Source organism: Macaca fascicularis, chromosome 12, assembly GCF_037993035.2.
Source record: "Macaca fascicularis isolate 582-1 chromosome 12, T2T-MFA8v1.1".
Classification (NCBI taxonomy): domain Eukaryota; kingdom Metazoa; phylum Chordata; class Mammalia; order Primates; family Cercopithecidae; genus Macaca; species Macaca fascicularis.
Window position 1 is genome coordinate 105,352,735 of NC_088386.1, and position 27,042 is coordinate 105,379,776.

General features: G+C 34.7%; 1 protein-coding gene across 22 annotated transcripts in view; it reads left to right on the forward strand.

The window, feature by feature from the left end:
• Positions 1–27,042, forward strand: part of MAP2 (microtubule associated protein 2) — a 316,151-nt gene that overhangs the window by 79,173 nt on the left and 209,936 nt on the right. For 17 of the 22 annotated variants that reach the window (XM_074009956.1, XM_074009971.1, XM_074009963.1 and 14 more), the window contains one exon: positions 3,297–3,346. The exons of the other annotated variants lie outside the window; for them this stretch is intronic. The gene's annotated coding sequence lies outside the window, so the exon portion shown is untranslated. The remainder of the gene's footprint in view (positions 1–3,296; positions 3,347–27,042) is intronic. 22 annotated transcript variants of the gene reach the window in all.

Genomic DNA, 27,042 nt, shown 5'->3' on the forward strand with positions numbered 1-27,042 from the left:
ATCATTTTGTTTTTGCTATGAAGGTATATATTTGGGAGTGCATGTAGAAGAAATGAAATCCAGTCTATTTAAAAGAATATTAAAGATATCAGGATGCTGATCTGTGTCAAAGAGCAATTAGCAAGAAGTAGCTATAGTCAAATGATAAATTGAGGCCTAAAACTTGCAAGTAAACAAATGGGCAGGTTCAGGTTAGACTTTCCCTGACTCCAGGCAACTAGTGAACCACTTTCTCTTTTTAAAGAGTTGTTAAGTGGCAGTATCATCCTGGTATTCATTGCTCAGTATGCATTTATTGATTATAGAGCAGGTTTTTGTATGAGACATCATGAAATCCTAGGATGACAGCATCACTTATTTTATATTGTAGTAAAATATATGTAACATACAATTTAATATTTTAACCATTTTAAATGGTTCAGTTTTGTGGCATTAAGTACATTTGCATTGCTGTGCAAGCTATCATTTTTTCCCTAGTGAATATTTAGATCTAAATCACAATCCCTTTCCACTGTCTCCTTTTTTCTTAGGGGATAATGATTGATAATATGATTAAAATGAACACATATGCAGTGTATCCACTCTGTCTTTCATAGCCTAGTGTTCTTATGTACATTCTGTTTTAGCCATCTCTTGCACACACAATAGTGCACATGCAACCCAGCCACACATCCACTGAGTGTGTTGAATCACTGTCCTTCCTGCTCTCTTAGCATTTTTTCTTCATATTTTAGAAACATATTTTTCTCTTTTTTCCTTTACTCTCCTAGTATTTTTATTTTAAATTTCTCATGCTTTCTCTTTAAATTTGTGGAGCAAAACAAAAAATAAACAAATAAGAAACTATGCTTAACAGGAATGTTCCAAATATTCTCGGTTTATGGCACCCTTAGTATCTCAGTAATTTTGTTTTCAAGGTGCCTCTAGGCCAAAAGATGTACCTGACAGTTTCATTTAAATAACATAATATGTTTAAGTCCTAACAACTTAATAGCCTTTTGAAAAAATAATACACATAAATTGAAAGCAAATCTATTTTTGTTTTTGAAAGCAAACCCACAATCACTTACTAATGGGATTTGTGCCTGTTGAATACTGCCCAGCCCTCAAACCTTGCAGTCACACTGGACACTATTATTCTTATTTCCTTTAATTTTTTATGGAAAAAAGGTTTTTGGTAATTCTTACTTCATGTTGATTTTCATGCAGTATTTGCTTTTATATCACATACATCATCAAAACCCAACCTTGCAAAGCTGTAACATCATTGAGAGGAATGTAGCATGATCTAATATTGAAACTGCAAACCACTTTAAGTTAATAGCTTTTATGCTGCCTAATGGATATTGCTGTGGGTTTTTTGTTTTTGTTTTTGTTTTCATATATTGAAAACATTTTGGCCAGGCGCAGTGACTTTTGCCTGTAATCCCAGCACTTTGAGAGGCCAAGGTGGGTGGATTGCTTGAGTTCAGGAGTTTGAGACCAGCCTGGGGGACGTGGTGAAACTGCATCTGTACAAAAAATACAAAACTTAGGCAGAGTGGTTCACGCTTGCAATTCCAGCTACTATGGAAGCTGAGGTGGGAGGACTGATTGAGCCTGGGAAGTTGAGGCTGTAGTGAGCCATGATCACAGCCCTGCACTCCAGACTAAGTGACAGAGTAAGACCCTGTCTCAAAAAAAATAAAAGATAAAGAAAACATTTTACCATTCCCCTGAGAGTTTACAATGGTGCCCTGGGCCACCATGACAGTTAGGGAGCTGTTGGCTTTATAGCCAAAAAATAGTATTTTTATCCAAGTAAAATAATGTCAGTTGTTTGAAATCAAGATAGATATACTGAAGGCATTAATCTTAAATGTCCTTTATAATTTCCTCAGATACTTAAAAAAAATCTCCACAGATGTATCAACCTATCATTTCGTTATTATAGGACAAAGTTTACTTTTCTTAAACACCTGCCCTTAGGATTAAAAATCAACTATTTCATATTCAGTTGTATTTTCTGTGGTTTACTAGTATTTTCTTTGTCTTATTTTATACTCTTCTTTTCAGTAAATAACTAGTTTTAGGCTAATTTAGTTTTTGGACTTAGCATAGGAGTCTAATAATGAAACATTTCTAACGTGTACAAGAACATATGCTGTTTTCTATCCAATTAACTCACAAACATACTTCTAGAACCTAACTTGCTTTTTAATTACAGACTGCCGTAGATGCTCCCTATGGCGAGTGGAGTCTCTTTTGTCAGTTTGAAGTTGTTTTGTTTACTATCTGTTCAAGAGGCAGGCTGACTTTTGGCACCAAAGTTTTTTTTTTTTTTTTTTTTTTTTTGTCCCTGGTTTACCTTCTTTAAACCTTGATTTGACAACATGCTTTTCTGCATATTTATTTCTCAGCATATTTTAGTAGCAAGGCTTAGGTGCAAGAAACCAATGGAAAGATTGATCGTTTACCACTGGAATTGTCTTATTTGAACTTTACTACCATTAGCAAAGGTTTAGACTGATTGTCAACCCAGGACTAAAAATCTACAGACTCTCTGTGCATATTAAATCAGATTAAAGACCTGTGTCAGTCTGTACAGACTTTTCTAACATAAAAGAACAGAAATGTATTTTTCACAGTTCTGGAAGCAGAGAAGTTCAAGATCAAGGCAGCAGCAGATTGGTTTTGCTGAGGTCCTGCTTCCTGTTTTTCCCTCCGCCTTCATATGGCAGGCAGAAGGTGTGAGAGCGCTCTCTGTGATCTCATGCATAAAGGCACAGTCCACTTTTTATATTTCTGGGATCTCTTTTGTAGGGGCACTAATCACCTTCCAAAGGCCCCACCTCTAAATATCACATTGGGGGACTAGGATCTCAACATATGAATTTGGGGTGGAGGGGACATAAGCATTCAGTCTTATGACAGGATCAAAATGCATGAGTTTTATTATTTTTGATTAAACATCTCTTAAGAGCAATGGTAGTATATTAGGAACAGAATGTGTTAAAAATTCTTTTTGGTTGGTTGTTTTAGAATATGAGCATAGGACTTCTACTTTAAATAAGTATAAAATAAAAATAGGACGTAATTTTGGCATTTAATGTATGTTTTTTTCCAATAAAATGTAGAACGTACTTGTAAGCTTAAAGTTGTAGTATACGTAACCGTTGTGTGGATGTGTTTCAGTCAGTGCATTTTACGGAGTGAGGAACAAGTCACTTCTGATTTGATCTTCCTCGTTAGTGAAAGAAAAAGCCAGATTGTTCAACTGATTTAACTTACTGGGTATTTTTCTCTTCTTCTTTTAGATTTTATTGATCTAATCCAAAGTATCTGATAACTTCTGGCTGGAATTAAGGTCAGTACTGTATTTGTGTCAATCATGAATAAACTGTGAAATAAAATAAAGGCATCATGGGTCTTTAGATAGCTGCATCAAAAATATGCTTGCAATGTGTGGTAAAAGCTGAAATTTAGTAAAACCTGGATATATTTCAGAGTTGGCTTACTAGCAAACATGGTTCCCTGAGTACTGTTTGTTTTTCTAATTAGTATAATTTATTTGGTTTTTGAATATTGAATTTATTTCATCTTACTACTACCTGAGTTTCAAATAATGAAAAAAAAAATCCAACTCGAATTCATTTGTTTAATTAACAGAAATATTAAAAGAATGGTCAGCTTGCTGAATTTGCAGGAAAACATTTTGAATTCCACAATTATATACCCAACGAGGATGTATTTCCTAAAGAGGATAGAGTTGAAAACGTACTTTTCAATAAAAAATTTCAGTTAGCAGAGTGTCAAGATGTCATTCCTTTTGTTCTGTGCTTTCACTAATTGGCTTTAATTGAGACTTGAAACTAACTTAACTGAGTTTAGAGTAATAACAGAACCTCAGAAGGCCCTCACAGCAATAAGCTTGGGATTTTATTTATGCCTTCTATTTTTTTTTTTTTTGGAACATGTATTCAGATTAAAAAAAAAAAAACTAAACACTGAATGAAATGAAGACTTTTATTGCTTATAAAAGAACAACATGCCAGGTGTTGCTAAACTTTTTGTATAGGCTTTTGATTAATAATTAACATAAAGGAAAACATTAGCTTTTCATTTACCCTTACACTAATCAGGAATTTTCTCTTTAAAGCCCATGTTTAACCCTTCCGATTGCAGTGTCTGTCATATAACAGGCACACTGTAAATATGTACCTTTTCTGGCCTCAATTCTGACCTCACTTTCCTGCAGCCAAATGCACATAAACACACAGACACACAGACACTCTCTCTCTCTCTCTCTCTCTCTCTCTCTCACACACACACACACACACACAAACACACACACACAAACACACACACACACAGATGAAAAACTACGATTATTTCTCTTTTCAGGTACAAACTGTGCTTTCCTATCTTCGAAATCTGTATAGAATGAAGCAAATAGAATATATTAAAATTATGCCTATAGATAATTGGAAACTTAATAAAGAAAAAAGGTGAAATGTCTACAAGTATTGATTTAAAGTCTATAAACTATATTATTTTATTAAGTGTTTTCATTTAGTTCGGGGTCAAATTTATTGAAGTCTCTCTTTTTTATTCACTTTTTAGCATATACTATGGAGATTTGTGAACATTTAAATGTGCAATTTTTAAAGACTTTTTGAACTTTTTTTCTATTTTACCCCTTACTAGACCCTATCCCATCCACCTACAAAACCAAAATTACAAGTAGAATGAGATTTTTGTAAAGTATACATCATTGAATCAGTAATGTTTTTAATGCACAGAGTTAAGTTTTAATAATAAATCTGTATGAGAGGTAAACTTTTCCTTTCTCTTCTTTAATAAGAAGTAAACTCTTCCCTTCCTGATTTTTTATTATATAGTTGATATGGTAAACACAGCAGTTTGCAATCTCATCTTGCTTTGACCACTTTCCAGAAAGAAAACTGAAAAGAAAAAAGATTTTTGTTAGATTATAAAAAAAGTAACCGTAATGCATAAAAAATTTTCATAATCTGATTCCCTAACCATCTTCCACATGGAGATTTCTGTTGTGAGAATATGAAAATTGAGTGTGTTTGGTCAAGATGACTTGCCTATTTTCAAATTAATAAATACATATACCAGTGAAAATAAAGTGTACATAGAAATGGAAACATGTTTAAACCTCTCTTTCTATCAGGTGTTCCCACTTGGATATGTGTGGTTTAGTATTTATTAGTATTGTTTTCCCTTCTATCTGAAAATGAAAATAATATTAAATTACATTCGATTAATCAGTTACCTAAATCACATTTTGTAAAAGCAGTTAAATGTAGTAAGTCTCTTAAAAATATATTAACTCACCAGAAACAGCCAAATTATCAAAACAGAATATATATAATGGAAATTACCATTTTTTTCAACTGTAACTAAGTACTTTTGGTTTAAGATGAGAGTTTCCCTCACAGAAAAATCATGTTTTTTTGTGAAAATATTAGCTGAGCAAAATAACTAGTGTTGTCAGATAAACACAAGCTACCGATAGAGGTCTATAAAATAGAACATCAGAAATGCCATTGCAATATTTTATCAATTCTGTGATGCATGTAATTTTACATTAAATTATGTAAAATTAAGTTATGCTATAGTTAAATTGACAGCATTTTTTTTTTCCTGGTAGTAAATGAGGTGTGTCTTGTAATGAATGGTATCTTAGATTTTATGAAACACAATGTTACTGAATTTAGACTGGAAACGTGTTTTAATCTCCTAAAGTTATTCCAAAAAAAATGTCAGAATGAAGTCCAGAAACAAGGAAGGTAAATTTGGCATTGATTCTTAGCAACATTTTAGGCCACACTTTTTGCCTTTTAAAAAAATATGTATTGGTTTTTCTGATCTACTTCTTTTTCTTTATTATTAATACTACTACCAGCATTTTCGTATATTTTCCTCCAATTTTTGTCATGGTTTGTTTTCATGAAAGGTAAATTAAATTTTCTATTCTATACATTCCAGTTACTTGAAAAGGTGATTTTTAATGGCTCTGTGATATACTATCCTGTGGATATTTCATAATTTATTTCACCATTTGCCCATTGTTGGACATTCAGACCATTTTTAATATCTCACTATTATAAATAGCACTTCAACAAATATGCTTCTAAAATGTTTATGTTCATTGCTGACATTGTACTTAGGATCAATTTGTAGAAGTGGGATTATGTAGTGTAAAGAAATAAATATATTTGAGGTGACTAATGTGTACATTGTGAGTGTTCCCCAAAATTATATACCAATATGCACTTCACTGGTAGCAGAAGCAGTCTGAGTTTTGCAATACTCATGCCAATATTGGAATTAGGATTTTAAAAATTTCACAGTTTGATAAGCAAATGATGGCTTCTCAATTTTAAAATATAAAATAGGAAACAAGTGCTTGTAAAGGAATACCCATGGGTCATTAAAAGTATCAATCTAAACAGCATAACTTGTTTTTTAGTTAGAATGAATAGGTAATGTTAATTTCATTGGTTCTGCCACTGCCAGCCTGGGAAGGCTGTTTGATCTTATGCTGTTGAAGACAGAATCAAAAGCTAAATGATTTTCATCCTTATAAAGATAGATGATCATGTTAATTATATTAATTATAGTTTTCTTGAGAAAGAGGTTGAGGACTCTAAGGAATGGGACAAGGGAGATGATCTTTAATAGAGTTCTCAAGTTTACTTACAGTGGAAATACTGCTCAACAAGTGACATGAGGTGCAATAGCTTTTCTGGAATTGTTTGGAATGCTGTGAGCAGAAAGGACTAATATTACTCTACAAATCTAAAAGTAAAATGTCATATTGTGTGCTAGCTAGTGCTTAGATATTTTATAAATTTCTCTCCTCAAAATTTTAAAAATACTTACTTTTCTATATTGATACTATCTTTTAGTCTCATTTTGCAAAATCAAAAGTTAAAAAGAAAATATTGGATATAACTTGTTGCTATTTTGTATGCGTTTCTTCTTCATCCTATACACTAACCTTTTATCCTTCCTCTAATGCAGTCAGTACTTAGCATATATATTCCATGAAGACCCTACCTCCAACCCCATCCTATCTTGCTCCCAAAGAGGGATCATGTTCGTCAGACTGACACCTAGTGCTAAGGGATACATTGCTTAACACAAGGCTGTCAGTGCTATAAGACTTCCCCTGCCTTTGCAATTGCACTTGACTATATTAAAGTGTTCTGGTGGTATCGGTTGAAGTACCCGAGCTTGAAATTAGGTGAATTCATGCTTTCTTGGTGCTTAGAATTCTTAAAGAGATGATTTCCTATGAATTTTTTTGAAGAGATGGAGTGTCCCTCTGTCTCCTAGGTTGGAGTATAGTGACACAATCATGGCTCACTGCAGCCTCAAGCTCTTGGGCTCAAGTTGTCCTCTCATCTTAGCCTCCTGAGTAGCTTAGGACTACAGGCTTGTGCCACCATTCCTGGCTATATTTTTTATTGTTTGCAGAGACTGAGTATCGCTTTGTTGCCCAGGCTGATCTCAAACTCCTGGCTTAAAGCGATCCTCCTGCTTCAGCCTCTGAAAGTGCTGGGATTACAGGCATGAGTCACTGTGCCTGGTCAGCTGCCTATGATTGAATCATTAATATTTATTCGAAATTATTTATCAAAGCCCTGATTTTGATCCAGTGCTCCAGCACAGGGTGGATGCTGTGCTTCTTTTCTACCTGGATCTAGTCCTTCCTGCTAATTCTAATTATGCCCTCTATACTTCTAGACTGCTAAGCTGCTTGTGGTGTTCCTTGGTCAGGCCCTCTGATTTTATTATCTGTAAAATGGAAACAAAAATAACTTACACTTCATTTTAAGATTAAATGAGATATGGCCGGGCGCAGTGTCTCACGCCTGTAATCCCAGCACTTTGGGAAGCCGAGGCGGGTGGATCATGAGGTCAGGAGATCGAGACCATCCTGGCAAACACGGTGACACCCTGTCTCTACTAAAAATACAAAAAAATTAGCCGGGAGCGGTGGCGGGCGCCTGTAGTCCCAGCTACTCGGGAGGCTGAGGCAGGAGAATGGCGTGAACCCGGGAGGCAGAGCTTGTAGTGAGGTGAGATCGCGCCCCTGCACTCCAGCCTGGGCGACAGAGCGAGACTCCATCTCAAAAAAAAAAAAAAAAAAAAAAAAAAAAGATTAAATGAGATATTATTGTGAGTCTTAAAAATTGTAACTTTTAATCCGCTTTTAAGTGCTCTATAAAAATATGCTAATTACTTTATTACACATTGTATACTTGTATCGAAACACATTGTGTCTGATAAATATGTACAATTATAATAAATAAATTACATTTTAATGCAAAAAATAAAGACTCTTAGAACAATGTCTGGCATATGGTGATTGCTAAATAAATAGGAGTGTTTGCTCCATTGAGCCTTGAAAACAAACAAACCAAAAAATACTCTATTAAAGTCTTTTATTCTAGATTTTACGTGTGTAATAAATTCTGATGCTTCTCTTAAAACAGAAAATAAAATGAATAAGGATCTTTAAATTATTCTTGTAAAAGCTTCAAATTATATAAATTAAAGAAGCCAGAACTTATGTGTGTGTGTGTGTGTGTGTGTATATATATATAATGTATGATATATGTAATTTTAAAAAATATTTCTTTTATAGAGATAGGGCCTCACTCTGTTGCCCAGACTGGAATGGAGTGCAATCATAGCTTACTATAACCTCAAACTTCTAAGCTCAAGTGATTCTCCTGCCTCAGTCTCCTAAGTAGCTAGGACTGTGGTAGCGTGCACCAGCACACCCAGCTAATTTTTTAATTTATGCCTTTTATAGAGACAGGATCTCTCTATGTTGCCCAGGCTGGTCTTGATCTGGCATGAAGTGATCCTCCTGCCTTGCTTTTCCAAAGTGATGAGATTACAGGCGTGAGACACTACACCCAGTCCAATATATAGAATTTAATGCTGTATTTTAAACTGGCCAGAAAGTAATTTCTCTATGCTCTGCTGAACAGTGTTATATCTTTCATTAAAGAAGCTGTTAACCTAAACAGCATATTGCACAATTAAGCAGACTTACACTTAAAACAAAACAAAACAAAAGAACAGTGTAGAAAATGCTAATACTCTAATGAAATAGGAAGTGGGGAGAGGAGGATGTTCTTAATGTCTAACCAGTAAGCTTCAGTGCTTTGAGCTTTCCAGAATCAATACAAAATTTTGATTAGCTTCTTGGTCAACTTCCAGTACCTTCTCAGGGAGATGCTATATTTCTCTTCCAACTTGCTTCATGTTGCTTCACACATTTCTTACAGACTTGTTATGCTTCATGTTATGATTATATTTGGATAGGTCCATTCTCCCCTAGCAGCCTATAGGTTTTTTAAGGAGAAACTGGAGACTACCCTTATGCGTGCTATCTCAATAGGGCTTTGGAGGAAATGGACACTTAAGAAATGCTTATATAATGAATTTCTTTAAAATTCATAACAATTATGAAATTGTGAAACAAAATATAAACAATTGTATTACATATGAAGACTAAATATAGAGCTACATATATGTGTGTATATATGCGTGTATGTTATAATAATCATTAATCACTGTATCCTCTTTCTTGGCACCCTATCTTTCTCTCTTGAAAAAACAAAAAACAAAAAAAAACACAGATCCAATACTTGTTCTTTAAGATTCTTCCAGTGGGTAGTATTTTCATATTCATCTTTCATGGCATCAACAAGCCTATTTCCTCAGTATGCCAGGCTGTCAAAATGAAAGAGCAATTCTGGAAGCACATATCCCCAAGATTCTTCATTAGGTCATGTGAAAAAATGAGGAGGGATAGCAAGTTTGTCTGCCACTCTCATTTCAACCTCCTCCCCATCTCTCCTGTTCTAAGTCATGTCATGAGCTATTCTGTGATAGTCATGTTTTTAACAGGAAAGGATTACTTTCTATTAAAAAGAGAGAATATGTATTTATGATGCATCAAATTTCAGAAAGCTTCACAAGAGAAAGTAAATTATCCTAAGGATTAAATGGTCTTTTCAGTTTGAAATGTGATTCTGGAAGCTTTGTATTTCTCCTTAAAGTGGTAAACAAATAATTGGGCATTCTATAAATCTTTCCAGAATCTCAAAGTCACTTTGTATCATATGTAAATCTAATCATTAGAATCCTGGATTTTTGTTTTTAATACAAAGATATTATACTATGCTAAATGTAGGAATCAAATAAAATGACAAAATAATCACCTTTTTCATAAGTTTTCTAAATTTCCCAAATTAAACCTAATAATTATTGCAGCTTCAAATATCTTAGGGGTGATTATTGTTTAAAGTCCTCTCTTTTTTTTCATGTGGGAAAAGAATGCTCTAGCTGATTCTTCATTTCTTAATTAAATATAGTATCAAATGGCTGCAAAAGACAACCACTGGCTATATTTTCATACAAACCCCATGCTTATGAAATCAATTCTGTGGATTTAATTCACTAACCAGCTAATCTTTATTCTTTTCCTAAATTCGTCTGTAAAAAAGAATCCCATTCCAAAGAATAACACAGCTGATCTCTTTGCAGCCCATTTATATCATTAAAAAGTATTATAACCTAAATATGGGCCTTATATCTTATTAGGGTACTTTGTAGGATTTAAAAACAAAAGAAATGAATTTCTTTATTATGTAAGAAATTATTTATATTCTACTTATTGCAGAATAAGAACTGCATAGTAGTAAAAGGGATAAACTCTCTTGTTCCTTTGTGAATCAACGTGAGACTTGTTAAGCTTCATCAGTTATTCACCTGAGAATAGAAGATTATCCATCGTGTATTAGAAAAAAGGAATATGACATATAATACCACATGTGATAGATAGGTAAGTAGATAGGCATGCTGGTTTCAAATAGTTTTGCCAATGCACAATACAAGGACTTTACTTTCAGGCATGCTTTCTGAGTCAATTTTGTTGAAGAGGGTAAAATTGTGTGCCTTTTCTGAACTAATCTCTCCCAGTTATTAATAATACAAAAATGTTGAAAAATCATTTGCCATAACAAACCGACATGGATTAGGTTTCATTCCGTATTATTCAATGTCTTACGGTTATCAACTTTGTGTTGCTTTAGAGTCTTCTTTCTTTTGACCATTTCAAATCTAATTAGTGAAGAGTTGAATAAAGAAAACACTGAATGCATTATATGTGTACATCTATGTCTATCTTCTTTCTTCTTTCTCTCGTTTATCTAAAGTTGTATACCTGTCAAAGTTTGTAGTTCAAAACTAGAGCAAGTGATCTCTTAGTACATTGCTTTTTGAATATTAATAAGTGTATTAGTCCATTTTCACACTGCTATGAAGAACTTTCCTGAAGTTGGGTAATTTATAAAGAAAAGAGGTTTAATTGACTCACAGTTCTGCATGGCTGGGGAGGCCCCAGGAAACACAATCATGGTGCAAGCAGAAGCAGGCACTTTCTTCACCTTCTTCACAACGTGGCAGGAGGGAGTATGTGCGAGCACGATGAAGTGCCACACTTTAAAACCATCAGCTCTTTTGAGAACTCACTCACTATCATTAAAACAGCATGGGAGAAACCGTACCCATGATTCGATGACCTCCCACCTGGTCCCTCCCCTGACATGTGGGGATTAACACATGAGGTAAGATTTGGGTGGGGACACAGAAGCAAACCATATCAGCAGGTATTTGGAACTGAAAGTACTATTGTCTTCATTTTATGAATCGAGAAACTTAACCATTAAACCAGAAACAATTTTTATTTTTATTTCATTTATTTACGTAGAGACAGAGTCTTATTCTGTCACCCAGGCTAAAGTACAGTAGTGTGATCATGGTTCACTGCAGCCTTGACCTACCCAGCTCAAGTGATCCTTCCTGCCTCAGACTCCTGAGTAGCTGGGGCCACCGGTGCACACCACCATGCCAAGCTAAATTATTTTCTTTTATTTTTTGCAAAGATGGGGTCTCACTATGTTGCCTAGGCTGGTCTCAAGCTCCTGGGCTCATGCAGTCCTCCTGCCTCAGCCTCTCAAAGTGCTGAGATTACAGGTGTGAGCCACTGCACCTGACCCAGATAGAATTTTTATAAACAGAGCATTGCTCTGTGAAGTATGTTAGTTCTTAGAAATACAGAAAAGTATTTTATGGAATAACAGTAAGTAGAAAAATACACATTTATCTAAATGTAACTACTTACCTATGATATACATCATTTAGTGATGGCTTAAACTATAAGATATTGATCTTCAGAATAATAAAGAGAGTAGAGAGTGGGCTTGATATCATTTGCTTAAAGATGCTTCACCTAGAATGAATATATACTTTTTCCACCTTTTCCTCAAAACGATTGCCTTCTATTAGTGTTCTGCCAGAAGTAGCTCTCTGGTACAATACTAAGGTGCAAGTACCAGCTGATCTACTTTTTAAAAAACAGCTACGGTGGCATCTTTAAGGGGTTTTAAGTCAGCCATAAGGAGTATCAGACCAATAGAGGAGAATAAATTAAACAACAGGAATAAAAAAAGGGAAGGGGTAAGGAACTTATTGAAAATAAAGATGTAAGAATTTCCTCCTTTAAAATTTATTTAAGTTTTGGAAATATGGGGTAAAAAATGAGTCAGCGAGCAGGATGTTTAACTTGACAAGCAACTTCATAGTTGCAAGCCATTTCAAATTTCATTTCGACTTTCCATTATCCCTTAGAGACTCGAAGACCTAATTTAGACCGTCTGGCTACACTATCACAGGGGGAGGATTTGTGCACTTAGGGTACCCCTTGGGGTTTTCTACCTGTTTGGAAATTAAGATGTAAAGTACTATTGTAGTATGTTAGAGGAGTGTACTGGCAGGCAGTTAATTTCCTTAGGTGAAATTAATGCTCAGAGAGAAATTGTACTTACACATTCAGGCTAGGCTATTACATAGGCACTTCAATGGCAATGGAGTGAAATTACCTTTTCTTCTATTTCATACAAGTGTTGTACAACACAAAAATTACATAATCTTCCATGTTAATAATTACTAATGTTACGTTAAAATATTGTATGCTATTGAATGATTACGCATGTACTGGAAATGTACACCCCACAGGGTATTTACCAAGTTTCACTATCAGGCATCATCCTCTCTCTTCCACCATATCTGGAATTGCTGTGTTCCTCTTTCATTGTAGAGACTAAGTAGATATGTATTAATTTTTTGATTTTCTTATATTTAGATAGTTTTTGTAAATTTTCTTCTTGGTGATCACTGAAGTTCTCCGTTAGAGACTTAGTGGCAAATGTTATTTTAACTTTGTGCTTAGAAAAGAAGGACACTCTTCACCTTTACATAAATATAAAGAGGATGCAAACATCAAGTACTTCATTGATTAACAAGAAAACTTTTAGAAATGTCATGTGTTTTGTCACCACAATGTGTGGCACGATACTAGCCAATGGCATAAAAAGTGTTTGAAATGTGATGTGATTTACTTTTGCTTTCAGAAAAGTAAACAGTTTCTCTTTGGATTGAGCATAGTATCTTCTTCATTTACATGTCATGGACTGCTTAGAGAGTTTTTACAAGTTCGTTGTCTATCTCGTAAAGCCCACATAATTGTAGTTTTTGATATGTATCTCTTTATTTCATCATTTCGACATAGCCATAAATGGTATCCCACATAGATATTCAAACAATGTACCATTTACTAGGACATAGGAATCCTAGTCATTAGCTAACATGACCCCATGTGGAAATACACCGCTTTACGGAGTGGAAGGGCAAGGGAAGCAGATGGGGGAAGAAGTATGCTGCTCAAAAAATAGAAAAGTATATATAAAGAAATCCTAGCCATGAGGTGAATGATAGCCAAACAGATGTTTTTTAAAAAGTAAAAGAAAAAAACAAAAAGTAAAACAGCCTGGATGATAACACATTTTTGCCTGGTCCAGCCTTTGGGAAACCAAATTACATTCTTTCGTCCCATAGTTTCATCATGTATTTTTATCGGAGAAAGAGAATTTGTACATGATAATATTTCTAAATCACACCCTAAATCATTCTATGTACTTTCAGAATTAAAGCTTTGCACACATGAAATAAGCCTACATAAGAAGGTGCAGTTCCAATACAACAGAGTAGTTATTAATAAATCGAGTAGTGAGGGTCCAGTTGTAGTTCATTTGAGAGCAAGATTCTGTGAATGCTTTAAATGTATTAACAGTGGTTACTTTGCTCTTCAATGGCTTACAGTCAAGAGAGGGGAAAACTAATGCATATAAATAGTAACTAATACATGATGATACGATCAAATACTAAGCACAGATATAACTGTGTAGAGTGACCCAGAGAAGATATAATTGATTTTGACGGGCCAAATTTTTTAAAAGGGACCTTCAGCTGGGTTTATAGGTAAGTAGAATTTAAATAGCCGCAATAGAGAGTTGGAGGTACAGAAAGGACATTTCTTGAAAAGGGTCTATGGAAACCAAAGCACGCATAAGGGAATGAGAACTCAGAAGTTGAGAAACTTGAACAGAGGGTGCAGGACAGGTTTACTGTGGATCTATATCCTGCCTCTTCTTTTCTTCCTTCTTTCTTAGTCTTCCACTTTTTTTTCCCTACAAATATTTGTTGAATTACTTGTATGTGTATCTCTTCTTTAACTGTGAGCAGAAACCCAATTCATCATGAGATTTTTCGTCCTCTCTTCATGCACACAGAATAGTTACATAGATATATACTGCTGTGAATGTCTGTTTCAAAAGCTTCCTTTAATGAAAGTCTATTTTTGTTGCAGATTTTAGGAAGAGAAAAAAATAAACATGGATATCTCAACATTTGGAAACTAGATGTTCCAACTAACCCTCTTGATGTCTGTAATTATTTTATTTTGGCACTAATATTATCAAGCTTGTTTATAATTAAAGATAAATGAAATAGTAAAATTAACTACTTTATCTCCTTATTTAAATTTCAGATGGGAAATTTGGAATTTTACTGTTTAAGTCCTTTGTTAAATATCTAAAAGGGCCCTACTACAGGGAGACAGATTAATTAAAATCAAAATTGTTGAGGGAATATAATTAAAAACAAAATCTTATCCCAACCCAGAAGTCCCCGCCACCAAAGTAATAGAAAAAGAAAACACGTCTACTATTAGGCATCAAACCAGAATGTGATGAACATTACAGGCAATCCACTAAGAGATTGCAAAAACCAAAAGAAATCTCACTTTTCTATATTGCCAAGTAGATGTAGCCAAGAGAGGGATTACACACATGCTTTCAAGATAAACAATAACCAGTACTCAAGTAAAAGGACTTGACTGCACCATCCTAAATTCTTCAGGTAATTGGGTTGATCACCTGTGTTAGCTAATTGACTTTCTCCAAGGAGAAACCAATTTCTCATCCCTTTATAACAGGAAGAAGTTTTGCAACTTGGAGCAAGAGTAACGCTGAAGATAGGCTCCTATCCTCCCATAGGAACTGGGAGATAGGGGAGCTTTCTCCCTTGATGTTTGCATTTCAAAAAGATAGTTCCAAGGTTCTTGAGAAAACATTTCTGAGTTGCGAGGCTAATGGGAGGCTTAGTTAGCCATCATTAAGATTTACATAAATTTGCAAAGAAGAAAGAAATTCTATAAGAAAAGGGAGAGTAGAAAGCAGCCTCTATCTACCCTTGTTTTCAGCATAAAGATTTAAATAAGAAGTATATTTGTCCTTACAGTGTAAAATGAATGAAATGAATGTTTTTTAAGAAAAGTAGTCAATGGATATTTTGGGTTTTCTGAGTATATTGTCAGTATATTCTAAAACAAAGAACAAATAGGCTTTAAAATGGAAAGATTTAAGTAAAAGGATCACTACTCCTTCACAATCATAGTAACTTAATTGCTGGGTAAATTATTGGGGGGTAGTACTGCTCATATTTGACTTTTACAAGGGAAAGCAGACCTTGTGGAGAGCAGAATGGATCATATAAAAAAGGTCTTAAATTTCTACTTGAAATGTGTTTGAGACTGGACATCACAGCTTTCTGGTGCATTTAACTTAAATTGCTCAACTGCAAGATCTCCAGTGCTCATTCAAATGCTAATGTGGGCCATCTGCCTCCCCACCCCCATCTTTTTTTTTCTAGCAGGAACAAGCTGAAGGTCACATGACCCTAATTACTGCAATTATGAGATTTCTGGGAGTAATCACTTAGGTTGCACCCAGAGTGAGCATCTGCTGATGATAAATAGATCAGGAGATTACTAAAGACAGGCTTCCCTGTAAGACATCCAGTGATTAATTTCTTAATATATATACATATGCACAGCTAAATCCATATGCTCTAATAAAAGCATTCTTTTCCTCACACTTTTTCCTAAAATGCCTCTTTAAAATGTAGTAGGAACAGCATAAAATGTGTATTTTTTTTGTGTGCAAATATAATTAGAATTCTAAAGAGGGACATAGGGAAGATTTAGTAATGACTAATAATGAAGTAGCAGCCTTTACCTACACAAATTTTAGTTCTCTGTACAAGGAGAAAAGAATGTCACAAGGGCTTAATCTTTCCAGCAAAAGTATTATTTCATATTATTTTATTTTGTTTTGTTTTTATTAATTTTGAAATGAAGACCTAATTTCTAATGAAAAGGTTATGTGCTTAAGGGAAGATTCTTCAGGCCACTTAAGACCTTCCCAGCAAGATGAATTCTTTTCCCTTTCGAGAGGTCATTTGCTTATTAAAAGGTGGTTGTTTCATAGGATATTTTCTCACAGTATTGTTTACTTTGCTCCCTATTACATTTTTTCTTACTATAAAGGACTTATAGTTTTAAATTTTATTGTGTATTAATTGGACTTATTTTTAACCTCTCCCATCTCATGCAGTAATTTTTGAATGACACACTGTCCATGCTAAATATCATGTTGGGAGATGTGGCAGTATTTTTGCAGTACCATTGGTTGGTCTCCCCATGTTGGTTAATGACAATGACATTAAAGGTTATGCGTAGTGTCTTTCTTCTTTTGAAAATCTCTCCTTTTGCCAATTTGCCCCCAAAATATGGTTCAGAGCTTCTTATAATTTCCTTTATAGTATTGAGGCAGGCTAAGCTTATTTCCAGTATGTGTAAAATGACTCTGAATGAATTATTTATTCACTAAACAAATGCTTTCTTGAGCACCACATCATGCTGAGAAGTGTGCTAGAAGAGAACAAGAAAGACACAGTCTTGCTCACTTTTATTCAGGTGGCAACAGCCTTCCACGTACATACATGTACTTTACAACACACTGATATGATGCACCAAAATATAATGTATCATTTCCCAAATGATTTGACCGCATTTATTAACAATTTCAAAATACATCAGTTGATGGTTTTTAAAAGTCGTTTTGTGGCAGCACCTGTCCAATCCTTCCTCCCCCACCCATGCTTTTGTCATTACTAGGATATGATTCAATTTATTCTTCAGGCATAAAGGGGGTTTGATTGGATTTTAACCTTTTCTCTCCTTTTTATCTGTCTTTATGCTTCCTTCCTTGCTTCTTGTAAACTCTTTAATCTTATTTCAAAAAAAAAAGTTTTTTAAGCTGCTTTAGTTGTTAGGATTGATACCTTTCTCTTCTAACTTTTCAGAGAAAGAACCGTTAAGAGACTTTGCAGTATTGGAGCTCTGTCAGCTGGGCCCCTATGCCTCTCAAAGATAGCATCAAAAGCACATTCATGATCCATCTCAACTGATAAACCAGGAGATTGGGATTGTGTGATCAATAACACATTACATGGTCCATTCTATAGCATGTTTTAAAGGAGAAACTGTTTGCTAAATTCCTTAATTTTTGTTTTCATAAGTACTAAAGCTCCCATGGTATTCTTTTTCCAATAAAATTATAGATTAAATACGTAACAGTGTAGTTCAGTTCAGCTTTGTAAGACTTCGTATTAATTAAATCATAAATTACACAGAAAAATATTTTGACAAGCCATATTTTTAGAGCTTTGGTTCAGAAAATATTGTTTTCATAAATAAAATTCAAATGGGGGAGAATTTGTTCATTCAGTTTTAAAGAAGCAGCAAAGACCTGTGTCAAGCTACTTCTCACACTGGATATAGAACAAGATTCATCATTTTTTAACCAGTGTCCCATTAGGATTGATGGGCCTCCATTTTTTTTTTTTTTTCACCAGCTGGATCTCAGCTGTGAAATGAGAAAAATATGTTCAGTAAAGACAGTAATATAAATTCCAAGGAGCTAATCAGATTAGAAAGGCATGGCCATACACTTCTGTATCAAAGCAGAGCCCTATTTACAATCTCTTAATGGATTGGCCAATGCAGAACCAATGGCACCTGTCACAAAACAGCAGTTTGAACTCTAAAAACTAGAGTATCGTAGATGCAGGAAAATAAAATGATTTGAAAGAAGTCTTGCAGATTGGGATAAGTGAGACTTAAATCACAGTGAAGTAGTTGACAAGTCATAAGCCTCAGGTTGAGGAAAATATTGCCCCTTCTTATATGATGTTTCAAGAAATATTAGTGACAAATAGTTTTTAAAAATAACTTTTGAAAGCGCTGTGTAAACAAGCATTGTATTTCTGATTGAGCGTTCAAGTCCATATATGAAAAAAGTTTCAAAATAATATATGTAAGAGGCCTGCCCTTGAAGGTCTCTGCAGTTGTAAGGACATGGCCTAAGACCTCAATCCAGGATATTTATTTAAAGCTCCATACTGAAGTTTTTGTTTTTGTTTATTTATCTTTGGTAAAATCTTAAATTTTCCTCATTAAGGGAAAGTATCAGTTGATGCTGCCCCCTCGGTAACATAACAGTTGCATTTAAACTGTTACAACTTACACAGGAAACCCAGACCACTGAATCAGAGGGATGTCAATTAACTCATTGAAGCCTACAATTATTGGTGATGGAGTAAGTGTAGTTGTGACTCTAATAAATTTACAGTTGTCTTTTCCTGTTTATGGTTGCCAATCTTGGTCTTTAGGTATGACGTATTATATACTTAAAAATCTGGTAAGGAACAAATTAAAATCTGACATTTGTGTTCAGCTTAAATTAGTTAAGTTAGTAAATGGTTCTTCAGCCTTATTTCCTGCCATCTCTCCTCCCTTTATTCTCTGTGTTTTTTTCTGTTTGGAGTGAATGCTTAGACCTCAGTTACTCAGAGTGGTCTTTCCTACACTGGGCCAGATGCCTTCACTGTGCACTCCCATAACACCCCGAATGCAACCTCTCATGGCATTTCGCTTTATTCTCCCTCCCTAATCAACATGTTTTAAAGATTAATTAGATTCCTAGTTGTTTGAAGTCAGAGACCACACATGCCTTGTCATTACTGTCTTTCTGGAACTTAGCGCATTGCCTGATATAATTTTAGTGTTATGTTGTCTACATTCGCTCTTACTCTCATTGCTGTTGTTGGGTTGCTGTTACTATTCCAGTGCCTTGTGTGCCCTTCTCTGTTGCTGTCCTGAGTATTCCCTTTCTAACCACCCTGTCTGAGCTCCTCGGCCTACGTCTTCTGCATGCAGGAGGCTGGACCCAAACACTAGGCCCTTCTCTTGCCCATCTCTTCCAACCTGCAGGAGTTTCTTCTTCTGCGCTGGAGGCGCCTGTCATATTCAGCAGTCAAACTGCAATATTTACTTTTAAGGAGCTTGACAGATAAAAAGAAATCTCTTCAAACTGCATGAGACCTATTCGGCTCCATTTGGCTTTTTATTCATTTATTTTTCTCTTGCCAGGTGGTCCGAATCAAAGATTGAAGTGCCCTAGATTTCCAAATTTGTCTTCTATATATTCAGTGTTAAGTGCTTAGTGTTGTTTATAATTTAAACATAACTTTTATAAAACTCTATTTTGAAAAGCGATGACTAACTATGGATATACATAAAAAGGATGTTAGCAGAAATGAAAAGTTCCGTTTAAGTCCTTCTTAAGGCTTGTCTCATTTAGACAAACAAAAGTTACATTGTTTGCCTCCTCACCGATGACTGGTACCGTTTTTACTTCCCCCATTTGCTAAATATTCAAAATTTATTTGAGCTTATTTCTTTTTAAAATGCAGTGAAACAGTTTAGTACATCAAAAACTACATATTGTGGTGTGAGTAAATGTTGTTTCACAGCTTATTTTAGCATTCTAGAAAGGGTTGGCATGGAAACCTTGAGAAGGCATTTTAGATGCTCAGTGATACATAAAGGCGTTCGTTTTGAAAGTCCTGTGTATCTTATTTATCCCAATCTAGAATCAGTTTTAACGGTTATTTATATCTAATTTTAGAAATAAGATTTTTTTCAACAGGCAGAAGTAGTTTCTTTAGTCTTTTTCTTTTTTTCTTTTTTCTTTTTTTTTTCAAACACACATAATCCAGAATCAGGGAGAGTTTTCAAGGATTAAGCAATATAATTCACTGGATAGAGATATACATTGGAATCATTTAGATTTGGTTTCAAATGCTGGTTCTTAGCTTTATGATAATTGCTACGTTAGCCTCAAAACGTGAGATTAAACATTAAGATAATAGCAATAAAAGGAAATAAATAAGGTCATACATGCAATACACTATACAGTATAATATGTTACCAGGTAATATATGTAATATGCTTGCATAAAGTATACATTCATCAACTTTCATTATTATATGTGTACAATAATAGAGCGGGAAAAAGAAAAATTCAATAAATAACTTTGACTCAGGAACCTTTTCATCATTCATCCTCTTTTCAGTCTTTCTGTCTTGTCTGAACATTGGGAAATGGTGGTTCAATTGAATTTCCAGACATTCACTAATTTATTTATGAATAAGCTTCTATGGATTACAACAGGGTATGAAAAAAGTTAATATCAATTTTTTTCAATTCATTACCTGTTGTGTTTGTTATTTAGTTGCTGGTGGATCTCTCTTACCCCATGATAATTAGGGACCATCAGTGTTCCTTGGGATCCAGAGACCTGGTTTCAATTTTTGTCTTGTCTGCCAAGCAGCTGTGTTACCTTGAATAAGGAAAGTCAAATTTTGAGACCTGGGCTTTCTTGTATATAAATTAAATGGAGATGAGCCATATGAGTTTTAATATGCGTTCTAGCTTTTATCCATATTTTTTCCACTACGATATTAGAAATTAAATAAAGACTATTCTCTATCTACTATCTCAGCAAATATGCTCAGAGGTTGTCAAACATTTTGTAAATGACTTGTGTTAAGTGAATTAGCTACTAATTTTTTAAAAACTTAGAGTCACAAAACAACTAGCAAATAAATGACAATTATTTCTAAATTTGTTTTTAATATAGAGATTAATTTTTCATATCTATATTTAGAAATGACATCTTCTAATTTTATCTATGTGTAAAACAGCTGAAAAAAATTGATATAGTCTATACCAAAATAACCCGATAATAAAAGTAAGTTGTAATGGGAGAATAACCCAAAGAAGCAATTTTCATGTGAAAAATTTTGCAGTGTATGAAGAATTGTTATTCACGGAAGGCTAATCTGTTGGCAGTGTCTGTTGCTGAGCTGAAGAGGGTTCTGCCAAAGCAAACCCATTCCTGAAGGGACTGAGCCTTCGAGAGGCCTTGAATTAGATATGAAGATAATTCTGCCTCTGGAAAAAGATATCATAGCGTAATTATATAGACATTACTCCTCAAAAGCTCCAACCCTTCTAACTAAAGCTTTACCAGAAGAATCCCAAAGAAGATAAACTTTCAAAATTCCACTAAATAAAAACTCCATTGTCCTTTCAAAAAACGTATACATTCACAGGGAATTTTGTATTGTTCAAGATTATATAAATAACTTTGTCCAAACTCTTAGTTTCTACATTTCTTTACAATTTCTTTTTTTCTCCTAAGAAAGTCTGGGGAAAAAACTCTTCACTATAGTAACTGATTAGTTCCATTTCCTGTCATATTTCTTTTCTTGTGGTTGCTGGTTTCTAGCCAATTCTATTTTTGCATTTATTTTTCCCCATTACATTCTGTTTCTTTTTTTTCTGGGTAGAAGAATTTTTGTGCTTTTCATTTTGTCAAAATAGAATTCTTCTTATGTCATGTCATGATTTTGATATTTTTAAGCTTAAAAAGCAACACAGAGGAGGTTTGTTTACATAATGAAGCATATCATGGGCTTTTTAAAGAAGGTCTGATAATTTAGAAAGTATTTTCAACTAGCAGTGGATTAGCAATGCCTATTTTTTTCGTAAGTCCTATTCTTTTGAGCATAGTCAGCTTGATGCAGCTGTGGTTTAAAAGAGGAAACTAGGAGTCTAGGAAGTGACCTCATGAAAATGCAGAAAATTAAGAGATTAAATAATAATAATATACAAAAGTAAATAGCATATTTCACTAAGTGTCCGAGTGCCTGAGAATTCTGAAAGTGGAGGGAAGTCCAATTTAAAGAATATAAAATTAATATCCACATATGAGCACATAGAGAGAAGTACAGGAGTGGGAAGCTTTCATTTTTTGGTTTGTCTGTTTCCCTCCCTTCCTCCCTCCCTCCCTCCCTCCCTCCCTTCCTTCCTTCCTTCCTTCCTTCCTTCCTTCCTTCCTTCCTTCCTTCCTTCCTTCCTTCCTTCCTTCCTTCTTTCCTTCCTTCCTTCCTTCTTTCCTTCCTTCCTTTTAGAGCACTCTAGATTTATTTGGGTAAAATATGTGAGCATTTGCTTAGGATATATGCATTTATAAATGTAAAAGAGCAAGGATTCTCCCTGGCAGCAAATCTTTCCTTGGATCATTGAAAACCAACCAACCAGTGTCTTCTAACTAGATTATTTTCATACTAGATCCTTGCAGAAGTATTAGCTGACCTAAGTCCTGTTTTCTGCCACCCTGAAAGTGAAAGAAGGAAGTGCTGCTATAATAAGAACTGTAACTAAATCTAACAGCATCCCTGTTTTCTGATGATGGTCATCATGTGTTAGAAAAGTTTCATTTCATACCTGAGATGTAAGATGTACAAATGTCTTTCCTAAGCTTGATCCTCCATGGCAGATCTATGGATGGAATATAGCAGGGAATCTGTAAAACTGACCGACTACAAAAACAACAAACACTTTTTCTTCTGTCACAGAATTACTTAATTAAACCAGGAGACTTGTGAATATATGAATAGGACAGAGCTCCAGGCAGATGGACTTTTATTAATTCCGCACCCTCACTATCTGGAGCTCTTTATACTAATCCTGGCATCTGGGGGAAAAGTGATTGCAAAGTTACACATTAGAATTGCTTCATTTTCTTGTGGCAGTTCTTAGTGTGATATCTGGTGGACATCCTTCCTGTATCACCCTGTGTAGAAATAAAAAAGAACACTTAATCCTCACCTACTCTACCCTGTATTTTTCTCCATAGCATTTCTATATTACTGATATATCTGATATGTTTTATATTTTTTTGTACAATTAATTATTGTTTCACCTAACTAGAATGTTCATAGAGCAGGAACATTTTCTGTTTTGATCGCTGATGAGTCCCTAACATCTAGCCGAGTTTTTGGCACATCATAGTTGCTCAATACTGTCTGTTCAATGAATATGAATCTAGTCACTATTTTCATGCATACAGCAATGCCTACTGTTCTCTGGTCTTCCCCTCACAGCCGTGTACTCCACCTCTCTTCTTTCTCACCACTTGCCACAATTCCCTTCCCACTAGCAGCTTTCTTCACAACAATGAGGTTACATTCTTGATTAAGGAACCATCTCTTCTAGATCTTTCTCAGGTGCTTAGTGTGACACCATGTGTGGCTATGCCCTCTTAGAGGTGAGGGCTGAGCTTCTAATTTGGCTTCTTTATGCCTTTGCTTCATGAAGGACAGTGGTTCTCAGAGTGTCCCCTGAACCAGCACCATCGGCATCACCTGGGTACTTGTTAGAAATTTAAATCTTTGGGCCCCACCCCAGACCTAGTGAATCAGAAATGTGTGGCTGCAGCTCGGCAACCTGTGTTTTGTCAAGTCTTCCAAGTAATTCTGATGCTGAAGTTTGAGAATCAGTGAGAATATATAGATTGCCTCCTGGTTTTGTTTTTAACCTTTCAAAATCCCTGTAATTTCTCTGAGTATATTTCTTTGGGAGATCAAAAAAGATTCATATTATACAAAGTTCTCTCTCTAAGTTAATGCAGGGGCTTAACATTTATTTACTAAATTATGGGCATGGTAGGCATAGATTATGTGTCCCTGTAGAATCTTGCAAGGTAGAAGCCATTTTCCCCCCAACCCACCCTGGAAAATAGGCAAATTCAAGTTTCTAGAAGAGTGGGCTGAAATTCCCATTTTTTTTTAAGTGTATACCTACTCCCTTCATCCCCCCAAACTTCCCACATGGTATATATATAAATTCAACCCTAAAACCTGTTGTAGGTGAACCACAGTTCTTCAGGACAAATACTCAAAATCAGTAATTGTATGTAAAGCTAAAAATTAAACTACTTTGGAATGGGAAATATTACATAGATATTATATAGTCTTCTTTCTTGGAAATTCTATGTAATTCTGTTTTAGAGAAAGACAGGAATAGTTGCTCACTTTAAAATTTTTATGTACTAAATCTGCTTTAATTGATAAAATAGCAATAGAATTTTATATTTGCTTTTTTATTAAAACTACTTCTGTCATTTATAGGAAAATATTTCAGGTGCCACATTTCATTCTTAACTTGTTATAATTTGGTTAACATATTGACAGTTCAGCCTTTTGAATGCTTGGCTTCTAGTCCCCAGACCTTTCACTATAGCTGAAAGAGCACCAGAACTTGGGTTCTTTCTCAATAGAGGACCTGGAAGGATAGCTGAGCCCATGTCATCTTAGGACTATATATATATACACGTGTATATATATGTGTATATATATGTATGTGTGAATATATATATGTGTGTGTGTATGTGTATATATATCCTCAACCATTTTTTCACATTTTAAAAAGCATAATGACATATCTAGCCTTTTTCTCTGGGGAAGACCAATTAATTATATTTCCTTAAGAACTTTGTGTCTGAACTGAGAATGAGGAGGTGCTACTTGTCTCTCAAATGGAGTTTGCTGTAGTACAGATTAGAACTGACAAGGATTTTAGTTAGAAAGAAAAAACTGGTGGTGTGGATGAAGCAGCAACAGTTATCAAATGTGGTGGAGCGGACACTAAAGCTTCCTTGCTTGCAATATTAGAGCAACAAGGGCATTCCAATTTGAAAAGAAGTAAGCAAGTTTAGGAAGACAAAGGCTATTGTTGTCAAGATTATAAATTAGCAAGGCATTCAGTCAAAACCAACTTATAATTAATGCATTGTACATCAACTAACATGAATAAGTAAACTTCTTAACAAACACTTGTATGTGTGCTTTGATAAAGAGATAGTAACTGAACCTGTCAGGTGAGGAACATTACTGGGTGTAAGTGAGAAAAGCATATATCTCCTATGGAAATCATCCATGTTACTGTTAAGTCCATTAAAGCAACTCTTCAAGAAAAAAATATATGGGTCTGATCACCACAAATGTTACTTATTGACATATCCAGTCTTATAATGACACCAGGTCTCCTAAAATCCCTTTATAATTATTCTAAAAATAAGTGGGAGGCAAGCAGATTCATCATTCACTAAAGGACATCAGCAAGATGAAAAATGGTCCATAGAGAAGCAATAAATACTTTGAGCAAATACATATGTCACTAAGTACCTATAAGCTATTTATTTCTCATTTTGGCCATAACCCTTAATTGTACTCCCATCTGTCCTAGACCAATTACTCACATCTTGACTGCTGAAGTCATTTGTTATAGCCCAACATTTTCTTTTCTTTCTTCTTCCTGCCCCCCGCCCCATTAATGACTGTAGAGGAGAAACAAACTCAATAATTCTATGAGTATTGAGAGCAGAGTTTTCCTTAGGTATATTTAATTTTGCCACATGAGGAAGAATTACAAAACATTTAAAATAACAGTAACTTAAGCCAACTCAAGTTTAACATAGTGCTCCATTATCATCAAGGACCCAGATGCTCTCTGTATTTTTGCCCTGCTGTCCTCAACGTGCAACTTCCATTTTGTTTCCAAGATGGCTGCTTCTGCCCCCACTGTCTTATCACATATGCATCCCAGATAGCAGGAGGGAGAAATGCAGAGATGGGCGTGACCTCTCCCTTTACACGTATTTCTGACTAGTCACACATACTTCTTGTTCTCACATCCCATTGACCAGACCTTAGTTATTTCATCGTACTTTGCTATATAGATGATATGTAGTCATTATTAAAAGTAAACATGTGCCCAACTAACATTTGAGGATTCTTTTACTTAAGAAGAAGGAGAGAATTGATAATGAAGGACAATTTTTAGCTTCTGCTGCATGAGAATTAGCCCTATTTATTTGTTAATCAGAGGAGGAAGTGCAGATTATTAGTGCTGCAGTGAATGTTCACTGTTCAGTTACATGATTATGGGACAAATATAGACAGGAAATTAAATATCTCTTGCAAATTATTTAATTTGAGATTTTAAAGTTGTCTGCTATTCATGAGGTTGTGTATTTTTCTCAGCTTGAATTAAAACATAAATTCTACTAATTTGTATTTATAAGAGAACAAATATTTATGAGGTTCCATGCAGCATGCAAGGTTCCCGATATGTATTATTATTTTTTTATAAGCATCCAGTAATATAGGTATTCACCTTTTTTGTAGTTGAAGGGTCTGAAAATTAGAATTGGTTAGCTTGCTCAAGGTCACATAGATAATAACAAATAGAGTTGAATTTTGACCCATGTCTGTTGGGTTGCAAAATATGTCTTTTCTCCCATATTGTTCTGTTTCCTAGTTGCTTCTCAGTATTTATTAGCACTGTGTTCAATTTGTTTCATTCATCTTTAGATTCTCCACGTTACAAACAGTATATTTAGCTGCTGATCGAATGAATGAAATACAAATACAAAGTCCACTATTTTCGCCAATGCTGTGAAATGCTTTTATTATTTGTAGACTATTTTAAACCATCTCATGCCTTTGCTGTGT